General features: G+C 30.9%; 1 protein-coding gene across 1 annotated transcript in view; it reads right to left on the bottom strand.

Annotated features, from left to right (window-relative positions):
• Nucleotides 1-12,853, bottom strand: part of LOC147073442 (C3 and PZP-like alpha-2-macroglobulin domain-containing protein 8) — a 652,526-nt gene that overhangs the window by 493,238 nt on the left and 146,435 nt on the right. Inside the window, exon 2 of the mRNA XM_085945649.1 lies at nucleotides 12,255-12,298. The gene's annotated coding sequence lies outside the window, so the exon portion shown is untranslated. The remainder of the gene's footprint in view (nucleotides 1-12,254; nucleotides 12,299-12,853) is intronic.

The raw sequence follows: 12,853 nt of genomic DNA on the forward strand, positions 1-12,853 counted from the left end.
ATCTACATATTCATATCGTCATCATCATCATCATCGACCTAAACCAATCCACTGCTTAATAAAGACCTCCCTAGCTTGATTCTACTCCTTTCTGTCATATGAATTGCTGTATTTATCAAAATCGGTGATATTATATTTATTTACATATTCATATCGTCATTATTATCATTATCATCATCATCATCATCGACCTGAAACAATCCACTGCTTAATAAAGACCTCGCTAGCTTGATTCTACTCTTTTCTGTCATATGAATTTCTGTATTTATCAAAATCGGTGATATTATATTTATTTACATATTCATATCGTCATCATCATCATCATCAACCAGAATCAATTCACTGCTGGATGGAGGGTTCCGCAACCTGATTCTACTACTATATTATACCTATTTCTATCTTCCTTATCATCATTGACCTGAACCCATCTACTGCTGGATAAAGGCCTCCCATGCCTGGATTCTACTCCTTTCTGTCATTTGAATTGCTGTATTTATCAAAATCGGTGATATTATATTATATCTATTTATATTTCCATTATCATTATGAGCCTGAATCAATCCACCGGTGGATGAAGGCCTCTCTTAAGTTGTTTAAATTTCTGTCGGTCATATGAATTGCTATATTTATCAAAATTGCTGATATTATATTTACCCATTCATAATATCGTCATTATCATCATCAACCGAGATTAATCCACTGCTGGATGAAGGTTATCCCAACCTTATTCTACTTTTCTTGGTCATATAAACTGCAATATTTTTTTAAATTTGTGATTTTATATACCTACCCAGGGGCGGCTCTACCTTAAGGGTTCGTAGGGACCATCCCCACATCGTTATGTCAAAAATAAAAGTTCGATATTTTTATCACTGTCACAATATACATACTTATTAACATGATTAAATTAACTATTTAATTTATTTTATCATTCTGAGGAGCGAATCAAATGACCCCATGATGAGTTAAAACGCTCGCTGTTTGTCGTTGTTCAAAACTGATAATGGTAAATCTATAATAATTATTAATAGGTATGTATTAATTAAGTTAATATTTTTAAACACGCTTTTTAAATGTGATTAAGTGACGATTCAGATAATCATATTATTTATTCTGAAAAATTACTCATTTCCTCATTAATAACGTCATATTATTATAAGTATCATTTGTATAATATGAGAAAATATGTAGGTATGTATGTATATTTAACAATTAATGGCTAAACCCCACCACCTAGAAAGTCGTCGAGCCGCCACTGTACCTACCCATTTATATCGTCATTATCGTCATCAACCTGTATCAATCCACTGCTGGATGAAGGCCTCTTTAAGCTGATTCCACATCTTTAGGTCTTATAAATTCCTATTCTTATCAGATATAATATGTATTGCTTCATTATTTATCAACATTTGTGTCGATATGAATGTCCCGCACCGGGAAACTATATTGTTTAAGGTTAATTTTTAAATCAAAATATGATTTTTAAAATATTATTCTATGACTCCAAGCATTTATTTTTTATAGACAATGAAACAAAATAATGTTTAAATTTATTTTTTATGCTGCTAACTTTTTCTATTATGTACATGGGACCCGTAAGAGATTAATATTCGCGTTATATTGGATCGCTATTTATGATAATCACAATTGAGATGTATAATTACTTATCATTGTTAAATGCACATACCTACACATATATTGTATTAAAATTAAAATAACAGTGGCAGCAATCGGCGATTGCCAGCTGTTCTGCTAAACCTAGCAGCCTGAAATGGTGTCAGACGATATTGAGAAGGACAGACTCCAGAATAGAACACGCACATGACTCCAAATTTGTATTTGCAGTGACGACATGCATATCGTAAAACTGACAAATCAGATAAATTTTCAATTGTCTGACGTGAATGAAAATCCATCCCAAAGGGAAAACTATGGCGCCGTCTATACACACTTTACAATTATTATATTAAAATCCAACACCAAGTCACTATGATGAAAAGCTGTCTGCAAGACCTAGCGAGACAGACTGGCGAGAGCCAGCTGGCTCAGCTAGTTGTTTATAATTACTAATGATCTATTATTAGGTTTTGATGATTTATTATACGCTTATCGAGTATATAATCATATGAGGGTTTTTTAAAAACACTTCAACTATTCATAATTTGTTTGTTATATTTTTTTATTGGATCCTTGACTTAATAGGTAGGTGATAAGTTTTTACAAACTATATTGTATTGATTTGTTATATAAGTTAGAATTAATTTGTATTCGTTGTTAGTGTATATTTACCTTTTGGTGAGTGCACATAGTGCCTGAAGATGCCGAACGGCGAACTCCGGGTCGCAAAAAACAACTCAAATGTAATAGTACAAAACTTATATCCATTAGATCCTAGAATCCTTCGGTGGATAGTATTACCTAATATTTATATTATGTTCATGTATTGAAGCAGTATTATTTTATTAGTTGTTGAACATACATAATTTTGAATACCTCAGAAGTAATATTAATTAGATTTTTCTTTAAATATGGGTTCCGAGTAGAGCTTGGACCTGTACGCACTAGATTCTGGCTTATGTGTTTTACCAATTACGTTATCTGTATTTATTTGGAGGTAACCAAATACCGATGACTATAAGAATACGATATGACTTACTCCAATAGTAATATAATAAAAAAAAGTTCATTCAAGGCAAGTATACAATATATTATTGTTTTTCAATGTGTGTATGAGTCAGAGTGTAGACCTAATAGGTTGAACAAGTGGCTGACATTCATTTATCGTAAAAACAAAAATCTGTTACTACAAACATCCACTCTGTGGAGGTCCATATGATGGATATCGGACATGGTCGGAAATGATTATTAATTAAAGTCGTGTTAGTAAACTAACATTATAATAATACCATTATATCTTAAACATACAGTTCATCGCATATTTTCTCATTACTACATTTTCGATTACAAAAATATGTTTATTTTACTGTAATAATTAATTAAATGTCTACTGAATAGAATTCAATTTTCCCACGTTTACTAAATTATTATAATTAAACAATACAACGTATTCTATTTAGCTTTTATGCTGTGATTAACTAGAAAACACAATCATTTTGTTTTTATTTTCCGTGAATTGTTGTTGAAATATAATACCAAGATTTAAATTAAAATGATGAAATGTGATATTTTTATATAAATAAAATTGTAAGCAAAAAAATTTATTTTATTTTTAAATAAAAATAAGTTTAATTAAACTGCCACGGTCCTTTTTATTCCTGAGAGCAGTATTTTTTTGTTATATTTATTTAATCTCTTGATGATTTAAAATTTATACCAATATCATTAAGCAAATTCGATATTAGAAAGATTAATTACATTATTTTTATGTATATACGATATATATATAAACGTATTATTGTATTTTACTGTACCTAGCAAACTGAACTTGGGTACCTACCTCACTTATTTTCAAAAATGACATCCGCATTCTTTAGGCGTTGGTTATAAAGAAACTTAAAATTATTGATTATTATTAAAAATGCGGTAAAGAGATTTTTATAAATGCCACTTAGAGCGGCGTTCGTAAATTGATACTGAAATACTTGCATTTTTGTTATAATTTTATTCTCGTATGATCTTGTTACACAATTTATTAAAAATTACTGAAAAATAATTTTTATATTAGATTCAGATTAGTACTATAAGTAGAGTGGGTATTGTTCGGTAAAATGAAGTCGTGTTTCTTGCGTATAACGTACAGTGGAATCTCACTATTATTATTTTTAAGAAACTATGAAACGTTATACTACGAGGGTGGGTCAATAATTCCTTAGAAAAAAGCATTAAAACAGGCTTTATTTTTGTATTTTTTTTTTATTTCTCAACATAATCTCCTTGGAGCTCAATACACTTGGTTAGACGTTTCTCAATTTTTTTTAAACCGTCAGAAAAATAAGTTTTCGGAAGGTCCTCAAAATAAGCATTTGTCCGATCGATGACTTCTTCATTTGAAAAAAAAACGTTGTCCACTTAGCCATTTTTTTAAGTTTGGGAAAAGGAAAAAGTCACTGGGGGCTAAATCTGGCGAATACGGTGGGTGGTCGACCAATTCGAACTTCAATTCTTCAATTTTAGCCATTGATCGTAAACATGTGTGAACACGGGCATTGTCCTGATGAAAGAGGATTTTTTTCCTGTTTAAATGAGGCCGTTTTTCTTCAATTTTGTTTTTTAGCTGGTCCAATAAAGATGCATAATAATCCCCTGTTATTGTTTTTCCTTTTTCCAAATAGTCAACGAAAATAATTTCACGTGCATCCCGAAATACAGTAGCCATAACCTTACCAGCTGATTTTACGGTTTTCGCCTTCTTTGGACATGGTTTGCCTTCGCAATCCACTGCTTTGACTATTCTTTCGTCTCGGGAGTATAGTGTTGTATCCATGTTTTATCTACAGTCACAAAGCGACGAAAAAATTCATCCGGATTGCGTTGCATGAGCGACAACAGGGCTTTAGAGGCCACCACCCTACTGCGTTTATTGTCGACTGTGAGCAAACGCGGCACCCATCTTGCAGAAATATTTTTCATGCCCAATTTGTCATGTAAAATAGAAATGACGCTACCTTTTGAGATCCCTGTAACCTCAATTATATCACTCAACTTTAATCTTCGGTCACTTAACACCATATCGTGGATTTTATTGATCATTTCTGGTGTAGTCACCTCTACATGACGTCCTGAGCGTGGTTCATCCTTTGTTGATGTACGACCACGTTTAAATTCATTTAACCAGTTATAAATAGTTGCAAGTGAAGGAGCAGATATGCCGTGAACTAAATCCAACTCATTTTTTATTTCCTTTGCTGTTAACCCTTTTATATTAAAATGTTTAATAACAACTCTAAACTCAATTTTCTCCATTTTCCATTTTTCCATTTTCCACAAGCAAATTTTTTTTTTAAATATACGAGAAACACACAACAACCCGACCAATCTGATTGAAACTTCGCAGCATACTGAATCGATAGTGCCGCTGCATGAAAACAAACCGCTTGCAGTACTAGTCGCGCCACCTGTCGGCTTTTCTAAGGACTTATTGACCCACCCTCGTATCATGTTGCTTCTCAGTACGGTTACCAAATTTAAACACAACATAGTTGACCATATTGTCTACTAAATTAAATAAAGTTAATTGAGTACTTACTTTATATCTAACACAAAAATAATAAATTTTAGCAACACATCCTCGCACGTTTTTGAATGATTATATTTATTCAAATAAATATTTATTTTACCGGCGGTGTGTTCCAAAATATGTAATTCAAACGTAGAAATTCTATCTTAATCTAAAGCATATTACGGAGATATAAGCGTGCCGCATGCTTTCTCACTCGCATTTATGGTTGACTTTTGTTCAGGTTTTGAAATTACAAATATTGCAAAATTGAATAATTGTTCATATAATTTTATTAAGGGAACTATCAGAGTTTTTCAAAATGAACTTAATCCAAGTGAAATGAATAACTGATTGTAAAATTTGTTTTATTTCACTCTTGAAAATAAAAGATAATATTGAACATCTTCATTTGAAGAGGGTCAAATAGTAACACTAACTTGTCCTCTTTATTACTAGAAGAAGTTTTTTAAGAATTACCACGTAGGGCTGAAACAAGTTCGATACTACTACCCCTCTGGCGTTATCAGTACCAACATTTGTATTCAATTCGGAATTTTTTCGTAAGTTCATAACATATTGCAAGTAAATATAATATAATATACCTTTTTTACGACAAACCGTTGTTTTTTTGCCACATCGTAAAACATAAATGCTTACATATTTCATTCTATTCACATACAAATATCACTGAATAAAAGACACGACCTATATAAAAGCGGCACATGTTTACTTAAAAAGCGAACAAGCAAATACAATCTCCATTTATTATGGACAGAAGAGTGTTTGTCCTTTTTACACATTCAAAGTTTTAAGGCTCCCACGGGGTGGTTTTTAAGATAAGCCCAGTGCCTTGTTGCCTTAGCTTTCTTTCTCGAGATAACGGACACTGAATCAATGTGTGAGATAAAAATGGCTGGAGAAATATACAATGCTCGTGTTTTTAGGTAAAAGTTTTCTTAGTAAACTAAATAAAATATGACTTTTTTTATTATTCAGTTTAGTCACGTTTTAAATATTAAAGCTTTTTAACAGAACTATTGAAGCCACGATTATAAGTACGTTTTCTGGAAATTTAAATGTAACTAAAATTGAAACCGAATGATCACTTATTATTTCTAAGGTGAGGAAAGCAAATTACGCTCTTTTTATCACACACACGGTAACGGTCTAGATAGGCTAACCTTTGCATCACGTATTTTGGACAAACCAATTGTTTGCTACGGTTTGAATGAGGTGGACTACATTGTACGACAGTATGTCGTCTATATGTCTGTCACGACCCAATATTGAGACATAAGGTAAGCACAAGTTTGCGCCACTTCCCTCGATCCATCTCCAACTCTTGCATCTCCCGCCATTCCAGAGCTGCAGCGCGTAGATCCTTTTTGTAGCACCGCTGCAGGGTTATAGAGGGCCGGACACGACAATGGAACACTTGAGGCTGTGCCACAAGGGTACGAAGTGACGCACTCTTTGGCAGCATCCGGAATACATATCCCATCCACGTAAAACGTCTCTTCATGATTACCTCAATCACCAAAGGCTGTGTGTCTCGGGTGTTTGTCGTACCAATGTACCCCTAATATTTGGCCAAGCCAAAAGGCAAAACCCAAGACCTTTGAAGCTTTGTAAGATGCCATGTCTCACAGCCATACAGGAGCACAGGTCGGACGCACACGTTGAACAAACGACATTTGGTCCTCACAGAATACAGCCTTGACCTCCATGCGACGTAAAAGTATAATATATAAATTTATTGAAATTTGGGGGTTAAATATATCTAAATATACATACTGATTGTATTTTCCATACTCCCACAGTGTGATCAGTTTTAGGAACAAATATAAATTCATAAATTTAGTTCCAAAGTTCTGTACTCGATTCGAGTTATAAAATATGCATTACCCGAGAGAGATTTTTGTACCATTCGCTGCACGTTTTTTCGTGGAGATTCGTAGACGCCCGTAGAAGTCTGTAGAGAATCGTAGAGCTACAAAGAGTCGTAACGCCGCTACGGTTTCGCATCAAAGTTTGATGTAGCACTTTGTGTCTTAAAAGAAAAGTGTGCTTTACAGTTAAATGAATGACTCTCCCTGCCAAACATAGTTTACGTTCACGGTGTCTTTTTGTTTGAAACTAAACAAAGTTTGTTTTGAAAGCGAGTATTATCCTATTCTTTGGAAACGCTTCTTGAAATATGACGCAAAATATTACCCCATATATTTCAGAACGTAGATATTGGATTTCGATAAAAAGTTATATTATTTTTAGGACTTTTGTATGATATGAATTTTATCAATAGGTTTTTTGGTTACTAAATTCAAAATATTTAATACTATAATTGCTTCTTTTTATTTAAAAAAAAGACACGTCGAGTACATAACAAATTATGAATGCAAGACGTTAACATTATGACATTTAGAATAAAAAGTAAGAAAAAAACAAGGTAGAGAAAAAAAACAAAGCAAAATATAATTTTATAGAAAAGAAGAAAAAAAATATTTCAAAAAAAATACAAAATAAACAATAAAATAGAATTTTAAAAACCGAATTCATAATGCATCGCTAAAATTTCTACATCTCTAGGGAGTGCATTGACCAGCCGCATAGTTCTCTCTATTGGTTCCTGGTAAATCTGACATGAGGAAACAGCTTTCACTCAAAAGTCATTAATATAATATAATGTTATATTTAACTAATAGATTCACTTGTGTATTTCTCGGTTATTTATTAAATATTGTGTATCACGAAAAATGAAAATGACAAAAGGTGATAATAGCTCAGTTGAGCACAGTAATTTTGACAAACATCAGGCATCAGCATATAGCCATGCTTAACTCTACTTTACACTGAACCAATCTACGAACTGCATATTGCACATGGTGGGGAGCGTACAACGTAGCGATGAACCAAATACAATGGCGTGATCTAATGCTTTCCTTATGCTCCGATGATAGAGCTTAACTGAGTGCAATAGTACTACCAGTACGCCGATCTGCTTTCATGTTGGGGTCATACGCAATAAAGAAAACCTTCTAAAGGCAAACAGTTTTTTTCTATTTGATAAAGAATCGATTAAAATTTTTAAAAAAGAAGTGAATTACCATATTTGATCTTAATCAAAGCAAATGGGTCTGCATAGAGTGGAGATTGAATTAAAAAAAAAATGTTTTTAGAAATGGATCTTAGCCATTTGATCAACCTATTAAGTCCATGCTCTTGGTGAAACAAACATTGAAAAAAAAACAATTTTTAAATTTGGCACACTCGGGACTCGAACTCAAGACGCAGGACGTTATCACTCGGTATCACAGTGGTCACGTTTGCATCCAAAATATTTAACTAAAACAGTAGCGTAACGAGGAATGAATGGAGGCAAATTTGTAAAGTATACGGAACGTAATAATTTGGTCTATCTACTGAAATGGTAACGGACATTTTTTTCAATCACTTCATGTGATAATCAGGCCTGCGCCAAGGGTGGTTGCTAGCCCACAACACAAAGTTACCGCCCCCTCTCAAATATAAAAATGTGGTTGAAAATTTAAATATACAATAAATGAAAATAGTTTAAATCATTATTTTATTATCATTAACATATTTATATACCAACGATATTTACTACGATGTTTCGATTTTTTTCTATTCGTTAACGGCCCACGTGCTCCGCGTAGGTCAAAATGGATCTTTTATGGTGTTTTCAAAGCGTGATCCTGGACATTCCTTGAACGTTGTAGATAATCTATTTCCATAATTTTAAAGCTTTATTATCCTTTATATTTATTTTAAACATTTAATGACGGCAAAAAGTATTTTTATTACATAAAATAGTATTCTTTTAAGCCTCTCGATCTAATGTTTTAGAATATAGTCATATTTCAGTACATCCATGTGCAGTGGTGTATAGATTTTTAACATATATTAATTTTTAAACGCGTTTATAAAACCATTACTAAAATTTATGTTGACATTATTATAGTGAAATTTTTACTATAAAAATTATATTGATAATCTCTGTGATCTCAAATTTGACAAGAATTAGGCATTTTATTATTAAAAAAAATGGCAAGATTAACGCATTTGAAGATAATTATAAAGATATTGATTATAAGCTATGTCTTTGACCATTCAAGTGTGATAAACATCTTACGAATAATGATTGTTTTATAATAATTATTGAACTAAGAATAAGGTAGTATTTTTTTGAAATACGCGATTTCTTTTGGCATTTCCCAGTGGTTAAGCTACAATATACGGCCGTAGCCATGAATTGACAAACTATAACTAAAGTAGGGAATAAGATGATGTTAACGCGCGTGTTTAAACATGTACCTAACCGAAAAAAACTTTTTTTAAACAGTTTTTTAAAGGAATATCCATGATCACACTTTTAAAATACCATTAAAACTCTATTTTCACCACGCCCCCCTTAAACCAATTTGTTAATGTATCTCACATATTATAGGTAAATAATTTATTTAATATCCCGGATATATATTATTTTCCAAAATATCGTATGTTTACCATGATAGAACACTAAACCGTTCTATGAAGATGTCTTCTAGAATGTAAAGAAATGCATTTCAGTATATTTTGATGCATGTCATTAAACATACATCAATTAATCTTGAACTCATAAATACGATGATTATTTTGTGCATACATTTAATTATATCATTCGGTAATTCTTCGATTTTCCCCTTTAATAAGTGTCACCCTTAGTTACTTTATATATTATTTCAACATTAGATTTAGTTTATGTATTTGAGTTGCATAATATATTATATTTTTAATAATGAATATTAGGTATTTTAAAATGCATTTTCTGTTCATGTTGCCACCCTGGTCCTATGCACCCCCAACACCTTAAATTGGCGCGTCTTTAATTATAATATAATATATTTATGTAAGTATACAAAAAATACATTCCAATACACTAGATCAAATTTTAATAATAGGGGTAGGAGTTTATCCGCTTCACCGTAACCAATAAATTGGTAATGCGCCTTTTTTTTGAGCTTTGGGTGAGTTTTTTTTTCAAGTGAGTTTGGTACAAAGTACAAACTCATTGCATTGAAAGAATAGTCAATAACAATAAAATTCCATGTAGAAAAGTTCGTTAGTTTAACCTCCACTTGAATATGTTGATATTATCTGCCTTACGGGCATAATGTTAATAATATTTAATAATTGTAAACGATATCATAGAATTAACAAACAAAAAACTTTATTTCGAAATCAAAACAAAATGAAACAATATTCTGTTTTGCTTCAATTTAATGTTAATACAGAATAAGCTTACCATAAGCTTTCTACATCATTTTATTTAATAAAAGCTAACTTCTACGGAATTGCAGTTTTTATCCCACCACGTTCAGTTACGAGCATTGTCAAGTATAGGATAATCCCCCGTCTAGAGGCTTTCCTATGTCCTAGTCACATATGACAATATAACAACGTAGATATTACCAAGACGACGATATATACATACATTATATTATATCCTTTAGTTTTACAGCAAAAACTATTGTTAGTATATTTTTTTAAATATGTATATAAATATTCATTTTGTTCATCACTAGAGCATAAATACATCCATAGAGTAGTTATTATAACAACATTTTCCTATAAATTTATTTTTGTTAGTCATTTTATAATACATAAAAAAACTATTTTTTTATACGAGATAATTTAAGCTTGTAAATACAGTTTCAAAGACAGTTAAATGCTTATTAATATTCACTACTTGGCATTCTGTAATTTAATAGAATTAAAATATATTAGGTGATTATAAAACTCTTAATATACTGTAAAATGAGATTTACGTGATAGAATCCTGTACATAATATTAAGTATAGCTATACAGTACTGTTTCAGTAACTAGTAATTATTTTAAAGTAGTAGTTTTACTACACTCATATTATTAATTTAGTCATGAGTCTCGTGTTTAAATCCCGGATTGGACAAATTGAGCGTAGTTATACACAAAGTAGCCAAGCCACAATTTTGAAAAAAATGAGTTATTGTGATTTTCATAATCTTACGCGTTTGTTTTACGTTCTGCACAAATCAGCCAAACTGCTGTCATACAAAAATGTCATATAAATACTTTTTAAAAATATGCCGTTTTCGATCTGCATAAAGCAACCACATGATAATATTATGTACATAATTATTACAATCCTGACTGTGTTTTTCTACATACGATTAACAAACATTATTTTCTCAATTAGATTATATGTTTTTCATTTTATTATATATAATATAACTTAATATATAGACTTTTCAAGTAAAAATTAGTGCCAGGCAGCTAAATATTAATTTACAATTTACAAGTTTTTTGAATTATTTTCAGAACTTTGAATTTTCTTATAATACTTGAGTAGGTATCTTAGAAGGTTTTTTTTTTAAATAGTTTCAAAAATAAATATTTTTCTTACAAAAATAAGAGTTGGCTGCATTCCAGAATGAACATTCTAAAAAAACGGTTTTGCACAAAACACCCTGGACTACTAAAACATCATAATTTCATAGATGTTATCCTTTTATCTTTTTAAAAGTTACACAGAATCATATGTATATATATATATAATATCTATCATTCAAAAGCTATAAACAGTATACACAGGCTTTGTGGATTTAAAGAAACACACTTTACATAAAAGTGCTTCTATCTCTGTTTGAGGTTTGTGTGGACTGGCTGCTTTGAGTATAACTACGCTCAATTACATCATATTTTTCAATGTGTTTAGATGCTGTTCATTGTTAATTAATACATTCACTGCTGACCAGTTAGTTACTTTTTAATTACCATATTTAAATATCATGTTAATTATATCTAATGGCCAACTACTGCAAACGCGCCAGTTGCGTTGTTAGCACTAAATTAGTTAAGGAATCAGAGTTTTTCTAAGCGGACGAGTCATCTATCTATATACAATCTAGACAAATTGTTATTTATTAATAATAAAATATTTATGCCTTACTTATGTCTACTGTTATGTATAATGAATAAGGTAACGATAAACTCCGGGCCAATTAATTATATAAGAATTAAACCAAAAAAATAACTTACTTTTTTCTTTGAGTCACTGAAGTTTCTGTAATCCTCTAGTTAATCTGGAAACAAAAATATACCGCGTTAATTTACAGGACTTTAAAACTTAATTAAGCTGCGAATTATTAGAATAAAATTTATTAAGTCTAAATTATTATGTAAAACAGATTAAAGAATATTTATTCTATTGAAATATATAATATCGTCTCTGTTCTGGCAGAACAGAGACGATATTGAAGAATACTAGTTTTGAGTAATTTGACTTTGAAGTTATTAAAATGTTTGAAATAGTCTATCATGTGAGTTTATTAAGTAATCGTAATAAGGATGACTTTAAAATAAAGACTGTTTATTTATTAGGAAGGTTTCCAGACGGTAAAGTTTGAAAAAAGGAACATTTTGGTATAACTAACTCAATATGTCATTTTTTCGAATTAGTGTCTTCTGCCTGAATATTGACGATATGTTCTTAATTTAAATAATTACAAGATATAAAGAACTATTTATATAACACGTTTTTAAATTTTCTGTTGAATCATAAACTTGACAATTCTATGTATAAAAACTTTTTTTAGTACTTGATAGAAATACTGAATAAATATAGAATACTGAAATGT

The sequence above is a fragment of the Rhyacophila brunnea genome, unplaced genomic scaffold (assembly GCF_057557595.1).
Source record: "Rhyacophila brunnea isolate RB1 unplaced genomic scaffold, BYU_Rbru_1.0 scaffold_18, whole genome shotgun sequence".
Taxonomy (NCBI): domain Eukaryota; kingdom Metazoa; phylum Arthropoda; class Insecta; order Trichoptera; family Rhyacophilidae; genus Rhyacophila; species Rhyacophila brunnea.